General features: G+C 44.5%; 1 protein-coding gene across 3 annotated transcripts in view; it reads left to right on the top strand.

The window, feature by feature from the left end:
* Positions 1-5,224: 5,224 nt before the first annotated feature.
* The window catches only part of LOC311101422 (myelin-associated neurite-outgrowth inhibitor-like), a 62,799-nt gene continuing 50,070 nt past the window's right edge, over positions 5,225-17,953 (top strand). For all 3 annotated transcript variants that reach the window (XM_084142565.1, XM_084142566.1, XM_084142567.1), the window contains exon 1: positions 5,225-5,375. The gene's annotated coding sequence lies outside the window, so the exon portion shown is untranslated. The remainder of the gene's footprint in view (positions 5,376-17,953) is intronic.

The following is a 17,953-nucleotide window of genomic DNA, read 5'->3' on the forward strand; positions in this document are numbered from 1 at the left end:
GGGTTTATTGTCCAGTGAGGGGACGTGTAGCGGAGATGGTAGTGGCACGGTGGGCAACCCCCATTCAGAGACCAGCTCCCTATCTATAAGGTTCCCCGCTGATCCAGAATCTATCATAGCAGTAGAAATGGAAGAGAAGGAAAAACCAGACACCGTTATGGTAACTAAAAACAATGGTTTTGTGATAGGAGCTGATGTAACACTCACGGAGCGGCGACGGGAGTCATACTGCCTAGATAGGGAGCCGCAAGGAGATCTGTGGTCCGTGGTGGTGTAGGGGGTGCTGCCCACCTGATGACTCGGAAGCAGGGCGGCTTCCATAGCTCAGATGGGGTGAGTGTCGAGGCTCCGGGAGGTGTTGGGAACGTTGTCTCTCTCTCAACATGTCGTCAAGACGGATGGACGTGGTGATGAGGGTATCAATGTCCATCTCATCGTCCCGACATGCGAGTTCCGTCTTGATGTCCTCCCGTAAGCCTCTCCTGAAGGCCGTGTGCAGTGCACGCTCATTCCAGCCGGAAGACGCTGCCACCGTGCGAAAGCTCAGAGCGTACTTGGACGCAGACCTCTCTCTCTGTTGTAGATGGAGGAGATGCTCACCCCCGTCCTTTTCCTCCGTGGGATGATCAAACACCGCCCTGAACCGAGCGAGGAAGGTGGGGTAGGATAGTGACACTGCCTCCTCTCCTTCCCAGACTGCCGTGGCCCAATCCAGCACCTTTCCTTTAAGTAGCGAAATCACCAACGCTATCCTGGCTTGGTCAGATGGATATGCCCCATGCTGACGCGCCAGATAAAGTGAAACCTGTAGCAGGAAGCCGCTACATTTAGTAGTTTTACCGTCATAGCGCTCCGGTAGGGCGAGGGTTCCTGCAGAAGTGGGTGATAGCACGGGAACAGGTGGATTGGGGGCACTCGCCGCTCCATGAGGTGGAACCGGAGCACTGGGCAGATTATGCAGAGTTTGGAGCACTTCCTGCACGGTGGGGTTCAACTGGGCAAGCTGCTGCTGGTGCTGGTCGAGGCACTGGGAAACTTCTGCTGCATCCATTTTCGTGTAGTGTGTGATTCTGTGTACTGAGTATACGAAGACACAGACATTAACAAGGTCAAGGTTTACTAAACAATGACAAAGAGAAATAACAAAGATAGAGTAAACGGCACGAAGCTAAACAATCACACACAACATCATCCAGAAAAGTCCAGGGCTAAATAGGGGTGGTGATGAGATGATGAGGTGCAGGTGCACTAGAGGTGATTAGGGTGCGTTGGGTTTCCATTCCGGTGTTGCCGAGGTGGTGCGCTCAGACCGGTGGCTCAGTAGACCGGCGAATCAGAGCACCGGAGGGGAGCAACGGGAGGAGACGTGACAAGTATTGACTTTGGGGGGGTGAATAGTTATGCACGCTCAAGTTTTCTGTTTTTCTGTCTTATTTCTTGTTTGTTTCACAAAAAAAATTATTTTGCATCTTCAAAGTGGTAGGCATGTTGTGTAAATCAAATGATACCAACCCCCAAAAAATCAATTTTAATTCCAGGTTGTAAGGCAACAAAATAGGAAAAATGCCGAGGGGGGTGAATACTTTCACAAGCCACTGTATGTGTGTACATTGTACAATCAATTGGTGAGAGAGCCTCAAATCACATTAATTTGTACATATCCACTGTATACATGAATTGCCGCAAAGTTGGTTCCTGTTTCAGTCACCTCTTTGGTCACATTTCTGTAATGATTGGTTGGCAATTGAGCCTCCCACAATGCAGGTGATGGCATCAGGATGAAGTTGGTGAAGAGGAACTTGCAGTCGAAACTTCATGACCTTGATGCAGTCGACATGTAGGTGCAAGTCGGACAATTTGTATCCCCATAATGAAATACACTTTGAAAGGCGTTGACCAACGATGGTCATCGACTTGACACTAGTGATCCACTCGAACGCGCCCATTACCTTTTACCTGTTCCACTAATTAGAGTCCCAGGGGAAACACTGACCAAAACTATTGTTCCTACCCTTTCACGTTTATTCAGCCTAACAAAACTCTTTGTTGATTTCACTACTAGAAGAATTCAAATTTTGTCAAAAAGAAAGGCAAACGTGTTATCTAATTGTTTTTAGTGACTGTGCTAGTTTGTTACAAGATTATTGGGCAAAATCCAAATGTGCTGCTCGAGCCCCATCCATTGCCTACAAAACGTCATAAAATGGCGCTGCACCGTAAGAGACGTTGATGGGAGAGTTCCAGTGTTTGGGTCTGTGGATGGTGGTTGGAAGAGCACGCTTGCTTGCTTGCTGGGGGGGGGTAGCCATGATTAGCTGTTCGGGTAGCCATGATTAGCTGTTCAGGAGTCTTATGGCTTGGTGATAGAAGCTGTTAAGAAGCCTTTTGGACCTAGACTTGGCGCTCCGGTACAGCTTGCCGTGCAGTAGCAGAGAGAACAGTCTATGACTAGGGTGGCTGGAGTCTTTGACTATTTTTAGGGCCTTCCTCTGACACCGCCTGGTATAGAGGTCCTGGATGGCAGGAAGCTTGGCCCCAGTGATGTACAGGGCTGTACGCACTACCCTCTGTAGTGCCTTGCGGTCGGAGGCTGAGCAGTTGCCATACCAGGCGGTGATGCAACCAGTCAGGATGCTCTCGATGGTGCAGCTCTAGAATTTTTTGTGGATCTGAGGACCCATGCCAAATCTTTTCAGTCTCCTGAAGGGAAATAGGCTTTGTTGTGCCCTCTTCACGACTGTCTTTGTGTGTTTGGACCATGATTGTTTGCTGGTGATGTGGACACTAAGGAACTTGAAGCTCTCAACCTGTGCTCAGGCCTCTTTTTATTCCTGGAGTCCACAATCATCTCCTTTGTCTTGATCACGTTGAGGGAGAGGTTGTTATCCTGGCACCACACGGCCAGGTCTCTGACCTCCTCCCTATAGGCTGTCACATCGTTGTCGGGGATCAGGCCTACCACTACCACTACCAGTCAACAGTTTGGACACACCTACTCATTCAAGGGTTTTTCTTTATTTTTCCTATTTTTTACATTATAGAATAATAGTGAAGACATCAAAACGATGAAATAATTCGTATGGAATCATGTAGTAATATATTTTATATTTGAGATTCTTCAAATAGCCACCCTTTGCCTTGATGACAGCTTTGCACACTCTTGGCATTCTCTCAACCAGCTTCACCTGGAATGCTTTTCCAACAGTCTTGAAGGAGTTCCCACATACGATGAGCACATGTTGCCTGATTTTCCTTCACTCCGCGGTCCGACTCATCCCAAACCATCTCAATTGGGTTGAGGTCGGGGATTGTGGAGGCCAGGTCATCTGATGCAGCACTCCATCACTCTCCTTCTTGGTAAAATAGCCCTCACAAAGCCTGAATGAGTAGGTGTGTCCAAACTTTTGACTGGTACTGTATGTCTGGAGAAGTGCAGTATTATCATAAGAAGACATATACTTGGAATACGGAGGAGGAATGGAGGGAAAAAGAGAGGCAGAGGAGGTCGAAGAGAGAGAGGGAGGAAGAGGGTGAGCTTGAGTTGGTTGAAAATGGAGGAAAAAAGGGAAATTATTTGTTAAAGAAGAATGGTAGAAAGTGTAAGCAGAGTGAGCTGTACGCCTGATCAAAGACAGGAGGATAAATGGAAGTGAACGAGGGCGAAGTATCGGAGGTGGTAGGTGTGGTGAAGTTCTCGGAGCCTGAGGCTTACACCGAGGGTCAGGATAAAGATGAGTTTGTGACAGTAGGAGTGACATTTTTGGAAAAAGTGGACCCTCTCCTTTTGGCTGATCCATTTGTGGTTTCAGGGTGGGTGAAAACAGAGTTGGGTGCTGTAGAATCGGTGAAGGTAACCAGAAGTGGTCTTGTGATAATTGTTTATGCTTCTGCTGGTCAGAGGGAGCAGGCGCTCCGCCTTAAACGAATGGGGACAAGAGGTTAATTGTTTTGCTCTCAAGGAAAGCGTGCCATTGAGAGGAGTGATTACTGGGGTAGGGGTAAATGTGAAAGTTGACCAACTGAACGGTGTTTGTGATGCTCGTTGCTCGTCGTTTGGTGTGATGCAGACAGGGTGGCGTGAGTGGTGGAACAGAAGAGTCGTTGTCTGTCATTTTGAGTTTTGATGTTGAGTCTTTGCCCCAAAAACCTATGTTAGGATATTTAAGCTATCCTGTACAAGCTTTTGTGCCGAATACATTACGTTGTTACAGGTGGAAAGCTTATGGGCATGTGGCAGTAGTGTGTAGGAGGGAGGTTCCTAGGTGTGAGAAGTGTGCAGAAGGGCATGAGACAAAGGAATGTGTAGCATTGGGGAAAGTAGTGGTATGTGTTAATTGTAGCGGTGCCCATGTGGCTGGGAATCAGAAATGTCCGGTGCGAGAGAGGCAAGCTGAGGTTTCCAGGGTTAGAGTAGTGCAGAAGTTGTCGTATGCTGAGGCAGTGAAGAAAGTAGAGGAAGATGGGTCAAGGGGAAGGGAACCTGAGAGGAGTGGTGTGAGTAGTAGAGCTGTACCAGTACAGAGGGATAGGCTAACACGTGATATATGCTTCAGTAAGATTGGACTTTTAGCATTTATAGCAATGGTTATCAACTTTACTGCAGGGATGGAATGTAAGTCACAGAAAATTGAGGTGGTGGTGGCAGCTGCAGAGAGGTATTTGGGTGTGCAAGACTCAGAAGAGTTACAGGGTGTGTTAAGTGGGGGTGTCCCATCCTTTCACGCTGTTGGCCTGAGGTAGGATTAAATAGATTTAAATTAGTGAAGTAATGTGGTGGGTTTTTTGTGAGTGTAGGGTTAGATGGTAGAGTATTTTTTATTTTTTATCAGGCAAAGTATAAGGGAGTTTTACTCCAGTCTAGTAGGTGGCAGTAATGCAACATTTTATTGGATGCCAACCGCTGTTAAACCTCATCGAAGAAGAAGAAGAAGAGACGTTGATGGGATATGTCGTTTTTTGCTCAATCTAGCTCACGTTTCAACCGCGATGTTCCTCCTTTATCCTCCTGACCAAATATCAGTTTTCATTGTCTCTTCAAAATGAGCTACTTCCAAACTGATATAGTTATACTCCCTTTAAAGCTTAAATTGTAGTTCTAGAAGCGGTGTCCTTTTGTAATCTTGCGAGCCTGAAAAACCCATCAACATCCAATATTTGCCTGCTGCTGGCCCCTCTCTCCCCCCAGTCCCTCCATCCCCCCTCTCTCGGCATCCCCATCCCCCACTCCGCGGTGTTCCCAACGCCGCTGCTAGCCCGAAATCGCTGTAGTGAGAAGCTAGAGCTCCGACACCGTTTACATAGCCAGTGCCAGCGAGCTTGAAGATACCTGAACAAAATAAGGAATTTAGAGAACCACATTTGTCCATCAGACATTGGTAAGGCTCGCCCGCTAAATATTGTTGTTGTGTCATCTCTACTCTCCCCCTTTTCCCGTCAATTGTCCGACACGGGTATTGCATGTGACTCGGAAAATACAATGATGATGGAGGATAACTAGCATTAGCGAGCTAGCTAGCTTAGTTGGTGGACAAAAATAACATTTCAGTGATGGACTTGATAGCTTGGTGTGACGAAATGAAATGCATTTCCTCCATTGTTTGAGATAAAATAACTAGCCAATCTAGTTATCGATTGACAGATTGTAAGAGAAGGGACATTGTGTGACTGATGCAACGATGTTAGTAAACGTGATGGGATCCAGTGTGATTGCGGTGGAATTGTCTAGTGCCAAGCTAGTTTTCAATAACTCGCTGGTCACGCATTTTTCATTCCACGCAGTGAAGAACAGAGTGGTTTTTCAAAATGGTGTCGGAAGCTTATGTGCCCATTTTTGTCAAACCATAACTGTTTGGTTTAATAATGTTGTACTGTAACTAGCTACCGTAACTCGCTTAAACTATTGCTGCGGGATGTGGGTTTTAGCTAAATCACTATCTGAAAGCGCTTTGTAAAAAATGAAATTTAATTTTTGTTTACCGTCCTCAAACCTGCAATAACTGAAGTGGCCATTGCGTTGTTCTCATTTAACAAGGCAATCAGCAATTTCAGATGTGTGTTAAAAGAGAGACGTTAACAGCCCGAATCCTTTCTGGATTATTGTCTTGATGTGAGCCTAATCTGCGAATTTCGGATTATCCGGTTTATAATAGGGATTTATCGCTTTGTGACTACTGGCTGGCGTTATAACCCGTGTGGGAATTTGTGCAATCAACAGTCATAATAATGAGGACATTTTAAATGCTGAACATTTTGTCAATTGGTATATAAATGGCTTAATAACTATGGTAATAATGTTATAACGCATCACTGAAAATCATTCATGGCCCAAGCAGTATTGACAAAGTGAGTGGGACAATTAATGTCATTGTGCCTTTTATTCATACCTGCATACCTTGACACAAAGCAAAGACCCTGGATTAACAACCATTAAAATATGCGATATAGAGAAAGTGGACAGCACTCAAGCTACAATGATTTAACCCGATAAAGCAGAAACCACGTGTAGGCGTACCTTTGTGTGCATGAGTTATTTATTGTTGTGTGCTTCAATGGTAGGCAGCTCAAACAATGCAATGCAGCCATAAAACTGTCACATGGAGAGAGAAAGGATAAGGGCCTACAGGACCAAGAACTGGAGACAGGAATAGACTGCTCTGCTGTCTGGTCATTCTGCTAGTGAATAGAACCAGTTGATTAGTACAAGCCTTTACTCTCAATTCAGGAGGAATCGTCCCATCAGAGGCAGAATAATTACTTAGTCCTCTTTGTGTTTTGAATGAATGCTCACCTGTCAAGGACTGAAGGATGTGTATTTGAATAGCTTCCTGCCTTCAGAACATTGTTGATGTCTTGTTTTGATCTCTAGGGTTGTGTGTTTTGATATTATAGTGGCATGTGGATTTTGAAATAGGCTAAGTGTTGACAGAATGTTCATTCCAGTTTTTCTCAATTATGTCCCTTGACTGCTTGTTAATTTTTAGGTGAAATGGTGCTGTCATTGGGTGTTAGTGTCCTCAGCATCATCTGTGTTCTAGTGCAAGATGTGTGTGCTTCTTGACTCGTTGTTTGTGTGTGTGTGTGTGTTGTTAAACATATCTCACTGTGTGTGTGCCAGGGTGAAACAATCCTGTGTCTTTCTGTTCTCGTGGCGGAGGTGCCAGAATGGAAACTGGAAACCAGGCCATGAGTGCATTTCTCTGTGTTCTCACTCTCAACAATCGGTGTGTGTGTGTGGTCCTAGTTCCACTCCAGGATCATTTGTTTCCTGTGTTCCTCCTTTTACACCTGGAAATGAACCCATGGCTAGTCCAGTCAGATGTGACAGCGTGTGCTGGCCCACCTCTGTGCCTTGTTATCCCTTGCCCTACCTGACAGTGCTGCTTCTTCTTGGTGACAATCACTCATCGGCCTGTGTAGTGTCTGCCAAATCAGAGTTTTAATGGAAAATGCCTCTCTGTCCTCTTGCCTTGTGAGAGGTTGGTTCTGGCCTACACTCTATTCTCTATTGTATCCCCAAAAGGTGAGCTTCTCCTACCAGGCAGAGAGAGGGACAGAAGTGCTGAAGTCCAAGGCCGGGTCTGTGAGTCAGTCACGCCGTCACGCCGTCCAGCCATGCTGTGACCAGTGGGCTAGTCATCTGTTTAGTCTGCTCTCTGAGACACTGCTACAGAGAGGTGTGTGTGTGTCTAGGGATTCCCTCTGTTCTCTGTAGTAACAACAACTTGTCTGCCACCAACTACAGCCTGGTACATGTGGTCAGGGTTTCCTTTAGGAAAATGTGGCGCTGGACAACATGACCGGGAAGATTTTAATTTACCGGCCATTTGAGAAATTTACCAGACACGTATGCATTGGGTGAGTAACCCATCAGGGCGTCCACCCACAGTGCTGAGAATGACAGAAATCACATTTAGAATATGGGAATTCGTCTTAACAAAACATGCAACTCATGTAATGAAGCCGGCAATGAAACGTCATTTTCAAACATTTGCCAAAATGCAATTCGCAGGGAAAAGGGAAAACACCATTCTCCGTTAGACTTAGAAAGATGGTGAATCTAAAGACGCAACAACTAGGATGGGTTACTAATATGACTAGGATTGTGCATTTGGTAGGGCTGACCCCATTTAGTCGACTGGTCGATTGTTTGGTTGATAGGCTGTTGGTCGACCAATAATTTTTTGGTCGGGCAGTTGCAAAGAAAAGTTATAAAAACTGTATGGCACATGTCTTGATTGACCCCTGTCTCAGTGGACTAATAATCCATTGTGGAAGCTCACAAGTATCACCAGTAGTACATTTACCGTTCATTCCCATCATTTATCATCTACAATGTTTGTTTGGTTACAGTAATTTCTGTTTGCATTAAATATTTTACAGTAAACAAATTGACAACAGACTTTCAGCATGCTTATAGGGAAGGACATTCAACAAGCACAGCACTTACACAAATGACTGATGATTGGCTGAGAGAAATTGATGATAAAAAGATTGTAGGGGCTGTTTTGTTAGACTTCAGTGCGGCTTTTGACATCGATCATAGTCTGCTGCTGGAAAAAGGTATGTGTAATGGCTTTACACCCCCTGCTATATTGTGGATAAAGAGTTACCTGTCTAACAGAACACAAAGGGGCCTCCGGAATGACGCAGCAGTCTAAGGCACTGCTAGAGGGGCCTCCCGAGTGACGCAGCGGTCTAAGGCACTGCATCGCACTGCTAGAGGGGCCTCCCGAGGGACGCAGCGGTCTAAGGCACTGCATCGCACTGCTAGAGGCGTAACTACAGACGCCGGGTTCGATCCCAGGCTGTGTCGCAGCCGGCCGCGACCGGGAGACCCATGAGGCGTGGCACAATTGGCCCAGCGTTGTCCGGGTAAGGGGAGGGTTTGGCCGGCCGTGATGTCCTTGTCCCATCGCGCTCTAGCGACTCCTTGTGGCGGGCCAAGCGCTTGTATGCTGACTTCGGTCACCAGTTGTACTGTGTTTCCTCCGACACATTGGTGCGGCTGGCTTCCGGGTTAAGCGAGCAGTGTGTCAAGAAGCAGTGCAGCTTGGCATGGTCGTGTTTCAGAGGACGCATGGCTCTCGACCTTCGCCTCTCCCGAGTCCATACGGGAGTTGCAGTGATGTGACAAGACTGTAACTACCAGTTGGATATCATGAAATTGTGGAGAAAAGTGGGTAAAAAGTACCTAAAAAATAAAACAGAACACAGAGGGTGTTCTTTAATGGAAGCCTCGCCAACATAATCTGGGTAGAATCAGGAATTCCCCAGGGCAGCTGTCTATGCCCCTTATTTTTTTCAATCTTTACTACCGACATGCCACTGGCTTTGAGTATGCGGATGACTCAGCACTATACACGTCAGCAACTGAAATGACTGCAACACTTAAACGAAGAGCTGCAGTTAGTTTCAGAATGTGTGGCAAGGAATAAGTTAGTCCTAAATATTTAAAAAACTAAAATCATTGTATTTGGGACAGCAGCTAATGGGGATCCCATAATAAATAAATAAACCTAGGCTACACTTGTGAGAAACAAGTTTGGGTTATTTCATTCCATTTACAAGTTGTCAATTTATTCATTGTTTTGTTTGGAGTGCTCCTGTCAATGTTGAGTAAGTACGCGCACCTGATTATGCATAAAAGTATGCCTAGGCTACCTGGCCTGCGCGCAAATGTAGGCTTATAAATGTGCCCATTTGGGGATCTGATACTATTTCTGATTGTCTTAACTCACCACCACTAATGAGCTGTGGAGCTTTTCAAATAAATGTTTTCTTCACCTCAAACAGCAAGTAAACAGTGTTTTTACATCCATTGTGAATGACAATAGTTCCTCAATGTAGCCTATTTGAAAAATCGTTCTATTTCTCTCCCTTTCGATAACCACTTGGCATAAAAAAATAAAAATGTCATGCTCTGATCCGGTGGAAACATCACAAAATAGGCCTACCTGATAACTTCTTATCCCTTGTGCAAATAGCCTACAGCTGTGTCTGTCAGTGGCAAGGGAAACTGAGGGCCCAGAATATTTTATACAATGTTGCAAGTTTGTTAGAGCAAGCTTTGGGCTGGACCAAGTTGATAGTTGATACAATGTTTCAAGTTCCTTGCGGACAGGCCATGCGTAGCCAATGTGATTATTTTTTTCAGGATATTTTCTACCTGCATGCTGCAATGTTTTTATTTGTAGGCTATTTTTACATACAGTGCCTTCGGAAAGAATTCAGACCCTTTCACTTTTTCCACATTTGTTAGGTTACAGCCTTATTCAAAAATTGATACAATTGTTTTTATATAAAAACAAATATATATATATATGTTTTATATTTGAGATTCTTCAAAGTAGCCACCCTTTGCTTTGATGACTACTTTGAAGAATCTAAAATATATTTTGATTTTGTGTGTTACTACATGATTCCATATGTGTTATTTCATAGTTGTGATGTCTTCACTATTATTCTACAATGTCGAAAATAGTAAAAAATAAAGAAAAACCCTTGAATGAGTAGGTGTGTCCAAACTATTGACTGGTACTGTACACCGCAGTGGCGATGACCAAAGAAAATGATCTCGGAAGGTAATGCGGTCGGCATTTGATGGTGAGGTATTCTGCGCAATGGATGGAGAACCCGGCTGTCTGAATGGACAGGGACAAAATATCCGGAGAGAACCATGATTCCATAAAACAAGAGTATCATACAGTCCCTGATGTCTCTCTGGAAGGAGATCCTCGCCCTGAGCTTGTCTACTTTATTGTCCAGGGACTGAACTTTAGCGAGTAAAATGCGGTGGATGGTATGCATGCCGCCTGAGTCTGACTAGGGCTCCACTTCTTCCTATTCTCTGGCGTCAGCGTTTTGGTACAGCCCCCGGGATGAATAGAGCTGCCTCGGGAAGTTCAAACAAAGGATCCAAGTCAGGGAAGTCAAATTTCTGCTTGAATTACTGGTGATTGACCACCAATCTAATGTCCAAAAGTTATTTTCAGCTGTAGGTAATAAAACAATAAATGTTCTTAGCAAATAATGTAAGAAATGACAAACAAAAAAATGCTGCAAAGTTGTCTATAAACAGGGCGACAGTGTCTGTCGGCGCCATCTTGTCATTTGGACATACCATTGAACTTGGAACAGAATGTAAGCGGCTGCAATATAAAGTTAATATCTATCTCTGGATCAGAGACGCAATCACATCTGTAATAATTATCTCTCTTAATCCACTTCATGGATTAACCCTCCACCCAAAACCTTTTATGTAGACTGTATTTAGGCAGCATCTAAAATGGCTTGGCCAATATAGTTTCAAACTTTCAGCCCAAGGATGAGGCACAAGTCCTTCTGGCAAGAAGGTGCACCCCACTCACGTGTGTGTCTGTAACGTGAATGTAGTATAGTGCTATTGTATAGTGCTATACTGGTCACTTTAATAATGGAACACAAGTCACTTTAAAAATGTTTACATACTGCTTTACTCATCTTATATGTATGTACTGTATTCTATTCTACTGTATTTTAGTCAATGCCACTCCGACATTGCTCGTCCTAATATTTATACATTTCTTAATTCCATTCTTTTACTTTTAGATTTGTGTGTATTGTTGTGAATTGTTAGATACTACTGCACATTTGGAGCTAGGAACACAAGCATTTCGCTACACCCGCAATAACATCTGCTAAATACAGTGGGGGAAAAAAGTATTTAGTCAGCCACCAATTGTGCAAGTTCTCCCACTTAAAAAGATGAGAGAGGCCTGTCATTTTCATCATAGGTACACGTCAACTATGACAGACAAAATGAGAAGAAGAAAATCCAGAAAATCATATTGTAGGATTTTTAATGAATTTATTTGCAAATTATGGTGGAAAATAAGTATTTGGTCAATAACAAAAGTTTCTCAATACTTTGTTATATACCCTTTGTTGGCAATGACACAGGTCAAACGTTTTCTGTAAGTCTTCAAGGTTTTCACACACTGTTGCTGGTATTTTGGCCCATTCCTCCATGCAGATCTCCTCTAGAGCAGTGATGTTTTGGGGCTGTCGCTGGGCAACACGGACTTTCAACTCCCTCCAAAGATTTTCTATGGGGTTGAGATCTGGAGACTGGCTAGGCCACTCCAGGACCTTAATGCTTCTTACGAAGCCACTCCTTCGTTGCCCGGGCGGTGTGTTTGGGATCATTGTCATGCTGAAAGACCCAGCCACGTTTCATCTTCAATGCCCTTGCTGATGGAAGGAGGTTTTCACTCAAAATCTCACGATACATGGCCCCATTCATTCTTTCCTTTACACGGATCAGTTGTCCTGGTCCCTTTGCAGGAAAACAGCCCCAAAGCATGATGTTTCCACCCCCATGCTTCACAGTAGGTATGGTGTTCTTTGGATGCAACTCAGCATTCTTTGTCCTCCAAACAAGACGAGTTGAGTTTTTACCAAAAAGTTCTATTTTGGTTTCATCTGACCATATGACATTCTCCCAATCCTCTTCTGGATCATCCAAATGCACTCTAGCAAACTTCAGACGGGCCTGGACATGTACTGGCTTAAGCAGGGGGACACGTCTGGCACTGCAGGATTTGAGCCCCTGGCGGCGTAGTGTGTTACTGATGGTAGGCTTTGTTACTTTGGTCCCAGCTCTCTGCAGGTCATTCACTAGGTCCCCCCGTGTGGTTCTGGGATTTTTGCTCACCGTTCTTGTGATCATTTTGACCCCACGGGGTGAGATCTTGCATGGAGCCCCAGATCGAGTGAGATTATCAGTGGTCTTGTATGTCTTCCATTTCCTAATAATTGCTCCCACAGTTGATTTCTTCAAACCAAGCTGCTTACCTATTGCAGATTCAGTCTTCCCAGCCTGGTGCAGGTCTACAATTTTGTTTCTGGTGTCATTTGACAGCTCTTTGGTCTTGGCCATAGTGGAGTTTGGAGTGTGACTGTTTGAGGTTGTGGACAGGTGTCTTTTATACTGATAACAAGTTCAAACCGGTGCCATTAATACAGGTAATGACTGGAGGACAGAGGAGCCTCTTAAAGAAGAAGTTACAGGTCTGTGAGAGCCAGAAATCTTGTTTGTTTGTAGGTGACCAAATACTTATTTTCCACCATAATTTGCAAATAAATTCATAAAAAATCCTACAATGTGATTTTCTGGATTTGTTTTCTCAATTTGTCTGTCATAGTTGACGTGTACCTATGATGTAAATTACAGGCCTCTCATCTTTTTTAGTGGGAGAACTTGCACAATTGGTGGCTGACTAAATACTTTTTTCCCCACTGTATGTGTATGCGACCAATAAGATTTGATTTGATTTCCAGGCTACTGGCGCTACGGAGCCCAGGGTTATTTCTGAGAGGGAGGAGTGTATGTGAATAGTAGTATGACATAATGCCTTAACACAAGACAGCAGATGCTGGGTGAGGTGAGGAGGAGGGGGGAGAATTGGTACGTGATAGATTTATATTCTTTCACTGTAATCACCCCTTCCAACTACCCCCTTCACCCTCCCCCTCCCCCTCCATAGCTACCAACTAGGCCCACTAGAGAACCGAAGGCCAGTAAAAAAATTAAAATAAAACACCTGCTCCTGCACACACACACACACACACACACACACATAAATCCTAACCCCAAAGTGTTTTTTCCCAGTGTTAGCATGTAGCTGTTAGCATGTAGCTATGCACATCACCGGGCTAGGAACAGCTGCTCTCTCTGTTATTGATGTGCCCCGAAGCCACAGAGAGTGTTAACGCTTAATAAAGTCCCCCTAACCGCTCGGCTGATTCTGGGGATCAGGTGTGTTGAAGTTAATCGTGCCCCCCTGATATGCCCCATCATGTGGTTTTGTGACATGGTAGTTGTGTGAATTGTAGCTCTGACACACAAAAAGGTGTCGATCACTCATAATGCCTGTAGGAATTTAAAGATCTCTCCGTCTGTTTCTGCTGTGTTGGTTCAGTGTAATGGTCCTGTGAAGAATAGTCTATACAAACGGAGGTAGTGGTCTGCTGAATGGAGGGCTTAGGGGAAGAATGAGCATTTCACAACCAAGTGGCCAAAAACACTCAACATCAACCATTTAAAACAAAGGGCTGTTTGGTGAAGACACTCCCCTTCCCCCACCCCTTGCACCACACAGACACACACACACACACACACAGTCATATTCTGACACACATTCACTTCACCCGTCTTTCTATTCAGACAGCTGGGAGGTACCATGGGGTCCTGGCCTGGGACCTCCAGAGCTAGTTTAGCCACCTGTCCTGTCCACTGGTGTGTGTGTGAGTGAAAGGATGATTATTGTGTGTTCTGTTCATGTGTACTGAATGTGTGAAAGGAGAGGTGGAGGTAGGTTTCTGTGGAGAGGTGATGGAGGTGATGGAGGGGATGACTGAGTAAGAGGATGGTAGACAGAAAGAGGGGAGGAGAAAGGAGGTGGTGTTGGTAGAATTATGGTTAGAGAGATGTTTCACTCCATTTTACAAGAGGTTTTCCCCTGTTTCCTGACTACTGAACATGACTGTTGAGCAGAATCTCTGGCCAATTAATGAACAATAAACTATCAAAACTACCAGAGAGGGGGGAAAAAATTCCGTCCAATACGAGGTGAGTAATCGCTGTCCTGATAACCAGAAGCTCTTTTTGGTCGTAACAGACGGTGGCAGAAACATTATGTACAGAAAAAATTACAAATAACGCCAAAAAACACACTTAATAGTAGAATTGGTTTGAGGGCTGTAAAACGGCAGCCATCTTCTCCGGCGCCATCTCTCTCTTGTTTAAGACCGTATTTAATGTTGGATTTGAGTGGCAACAGTAATGGTAGCATCTGTGTGTTAGGCTATGGTTATGTATGTGGAGGTAGGTTAGTGGTATCACAGTGGGTGGGTTGGTTCCCGCTGTTATTGAATTAGAAACACTGCAGTTAGATTGTACTGACAACCTCCTTTATCAAGTGTGAGCCAGTTGTCACCATGGATACCGTGAGGAGGAGGCGGCAAACGGGAAGGAGAGAAACCAAGAGTAGAGTATGGAAGGGGGAAAGAGAGGGAGGAACATCTGGTTGAGTGTGTTCCAATCAGTGACTCTGCCCTGCCATCTCTCTGTTCTTCATGTCCACTCTCACTCCTTCAATTCCAATCAATGACACTTAGCATGGAACCTGGGGTCTAGAGAACCCACCGCAGTGTGCAGGTTCAAGCCCAGCATTAACACACATGAGTCAACTAATTGTGTGTATGTCAGCGGCTTCCTCTGAACCTGTCCTTTGGCCAGCGGTGGCTAGTTAACCAGCAGGACTGCACAGTGGAACACACAGGATTCCCACTGAGTAACACAGACTCTTCTGGCCTGCTATGCTGCTACAGTGTTCCTCTCAGCAGTCAGCAGCTGAATAATTTATACTTGGCCTTATTTATTCTCTCTATCTATCGCTCTCCATCTCTCTCTGCCTCTCTCTCTCTCTCTCTCTCTCTCTGTCTATCTATCGCACTCTCTCTCTGCCTCTCTCTGTCTCTCTCTGTCTATCTATCGCTCTCCATCTCTCTCTGCCTCTCTCTCTCTGCCTCTCTCTCTCTCTATCTATCGCTCTCCATCTCTCTCTGCCTCTCTCTCTCTCTGCCTCTCTCTCTCTCTATCTATCGCTCTCCATCTCTCTCTGCCTCTCTCTCTCTCTCTGCCTCTCTCTCTCTCTCTGTCTATCTATCGCACTCTCTCTCTGCCTCTCTCTCTCTCTATCTATCGCTCTCCATCTCTCTCTGCCTCTCTCTCTCTCTGCCTCTCTCTCTCTCTATCTATCGCTCTCCATCTCTCTCTGCCTCTCTCTCTCTCTGCCTCTCTCTGTCTATCTATCGCACTCTCTCTCTGCCTCTCTCTCTCGATCTATCGCTCTCTATCTCTCTGCCTCTCTCTCTCTCTATCTATCTATCTATCGCTCTCTATCTCTCTGCCTCTCTCTCTCTGCCTCTCTCTCTCTCTCTCTCTCGATCTATCGCTCTCTATCTCTCTGCCTCTCTCTCTCTGCCTCTCTCCCTCTCTGCCTCTATCTATCGCTCTCTCTCGCGCTCTGCCTCTCTCTCTCTCTCTGCCTCTCTCTCTCTCTCTCTCGATCTATCGCTCTCTATCTCTCTGCCTCTCTCTCTCTGCCTCTCTCCCTCTCTGCCTCTATCTATCGCTCTCTCTCGCGCTCTGCCTCTCTCTCTCTCGCACTCACTCACTCACTGAAAGAGTTAGTTCTGGGAAGGGAAAAGGAGAGTGAAAGAGGGGAAGGATTGATCAGTACATGTTGCAGGCTACTGTCTTGTGTGCATGTTATCCTGAAGGCTTGTGATTTAGTGTACGTGTGACTCCACTAGTCTCCAGCCACCAGTGTCTTTAGAGGGTTTTCTCAACGGCCTCTCATATTAACTGTACTGTGTGTCTGAGGCCTGCAGTGAGTGAAGATGGAACTCCAGTCCCTCACAGCCACACAGTGTTTAAACTTGAACCACCAGTAGGAGATGTTATTTATAAAAAAAAATTAAAAAAATCCCATTGAGACATAGGCCTCTTTTGCAGGGTTTCCGTTATGAAAATGTGGCGGCAGACATTTGACCGGCAGCATTTTAATTTACCGGACATTTGAGAAATGTGCCGGACCCTGATTAGGGCGTCCACCCACGGTGCTCAGAATGACAGAAATCGCATTTAGATTATGGTAATTAATCTTAACAGCACATGCAAGTCGAGGATGCAATGACTTTGAAGGTGTTAGAATAACTGTCCACATTTACTTTTCCTCAGCCAACAAGACGAGTAACGAACAGCCAAATCACTAGCCTATGTCAATCTACTATCCCCCATAGTAGAAAGGTTTACCGATTTTTATTGGTTAGCTTGTCGTTCTGTGCGAGAAAGAAATAGCCTATTCCAAACAGACTCTGGGACAGTTGTGGGACGATAGATAAGCTTAATTTTCACCATAAAAATGCACCTTTATAATAAAGCATTCCATGCATCATTGCATTTGCAGACTTACAGTACCAGTCATACGTTTGGACACACCTACTCATTCAAGGGTTTTTCTTTATTTTTACTATTTTCTACATTGTAGAATAATAGTGAAGACATCCAAACTGAAATAACACATATGCAATCATGTAGTAATCAAAAAAGTGTTAAACAAATCAAAATATATGTTATATTTGAGATTCTTCAAATAGCCACCCTTTCTTTGCCTTGACGACAGCTTTGCACACTCTTGGCATTCTCTCAACCAGCTTCATGAGGTAGTCACCTGGACTAGTACTGTATGTAAGCCAACTATTCGTAATGTGATGAGTAAATGGTCATAATTTAGGCTAATAATATAACTCAATCACTGTTCGCAAAAAAATACTGAGCGTGTATAGCCGTAGAGGCCTAGGCTATTGGCTATATCAGATACGGTTCTTTATTTGCGCTGGAAAGATTTGGCCTTTTTATAAACACATTTCATGCAATTCTACTACACTTTATATGACTGGAGACATTAGCAGAATCTTTTTTTAATACAACAAATTACAGGGTAGCATACTCTGCTGACACTGACAAACAGGTAAATAAAAACTACGTTGTCCACATAATAGGCCTACGAGAAGATGAGACACAATTTGAATATGACGTCCATCTAAACTGGAGGAGGAAGTTATTGTCCAAAAACAAACTTAAGTAGCTCTGACCCAACTATGATAAAGAGTGAATATGCGCAGTGTGCACTCACCGGGGATATGGCCGATGCTCGCCGCTGGTGCCAATAAGCTATAGCCCTACAGTTGTTCGCTCAATTAAGTTGCGAAATGTGATAACAAAAATACAAGATTTGAGTATTTTCATTGTCTTCTCTTAACAGCAATAGCCATTGAATTTTGAAATATTGTGACATGCCTTGCTGGGCCTCTACTTTTCACTGACAGTTGCAACTCAACAATAATC

This window comes from Coregonus lavaretus (genome assembly GCF_964263955.1).
Source record: "Coregonus lavaretus genome assembly, chromosome: 26".
Classification (NCBI taxonomy): Eukaryota; Metazoa; Chordata; class Actinopteri; order Salmoniformes; family Salmonidae; genus Coregonus; species Coregonus lavaretus.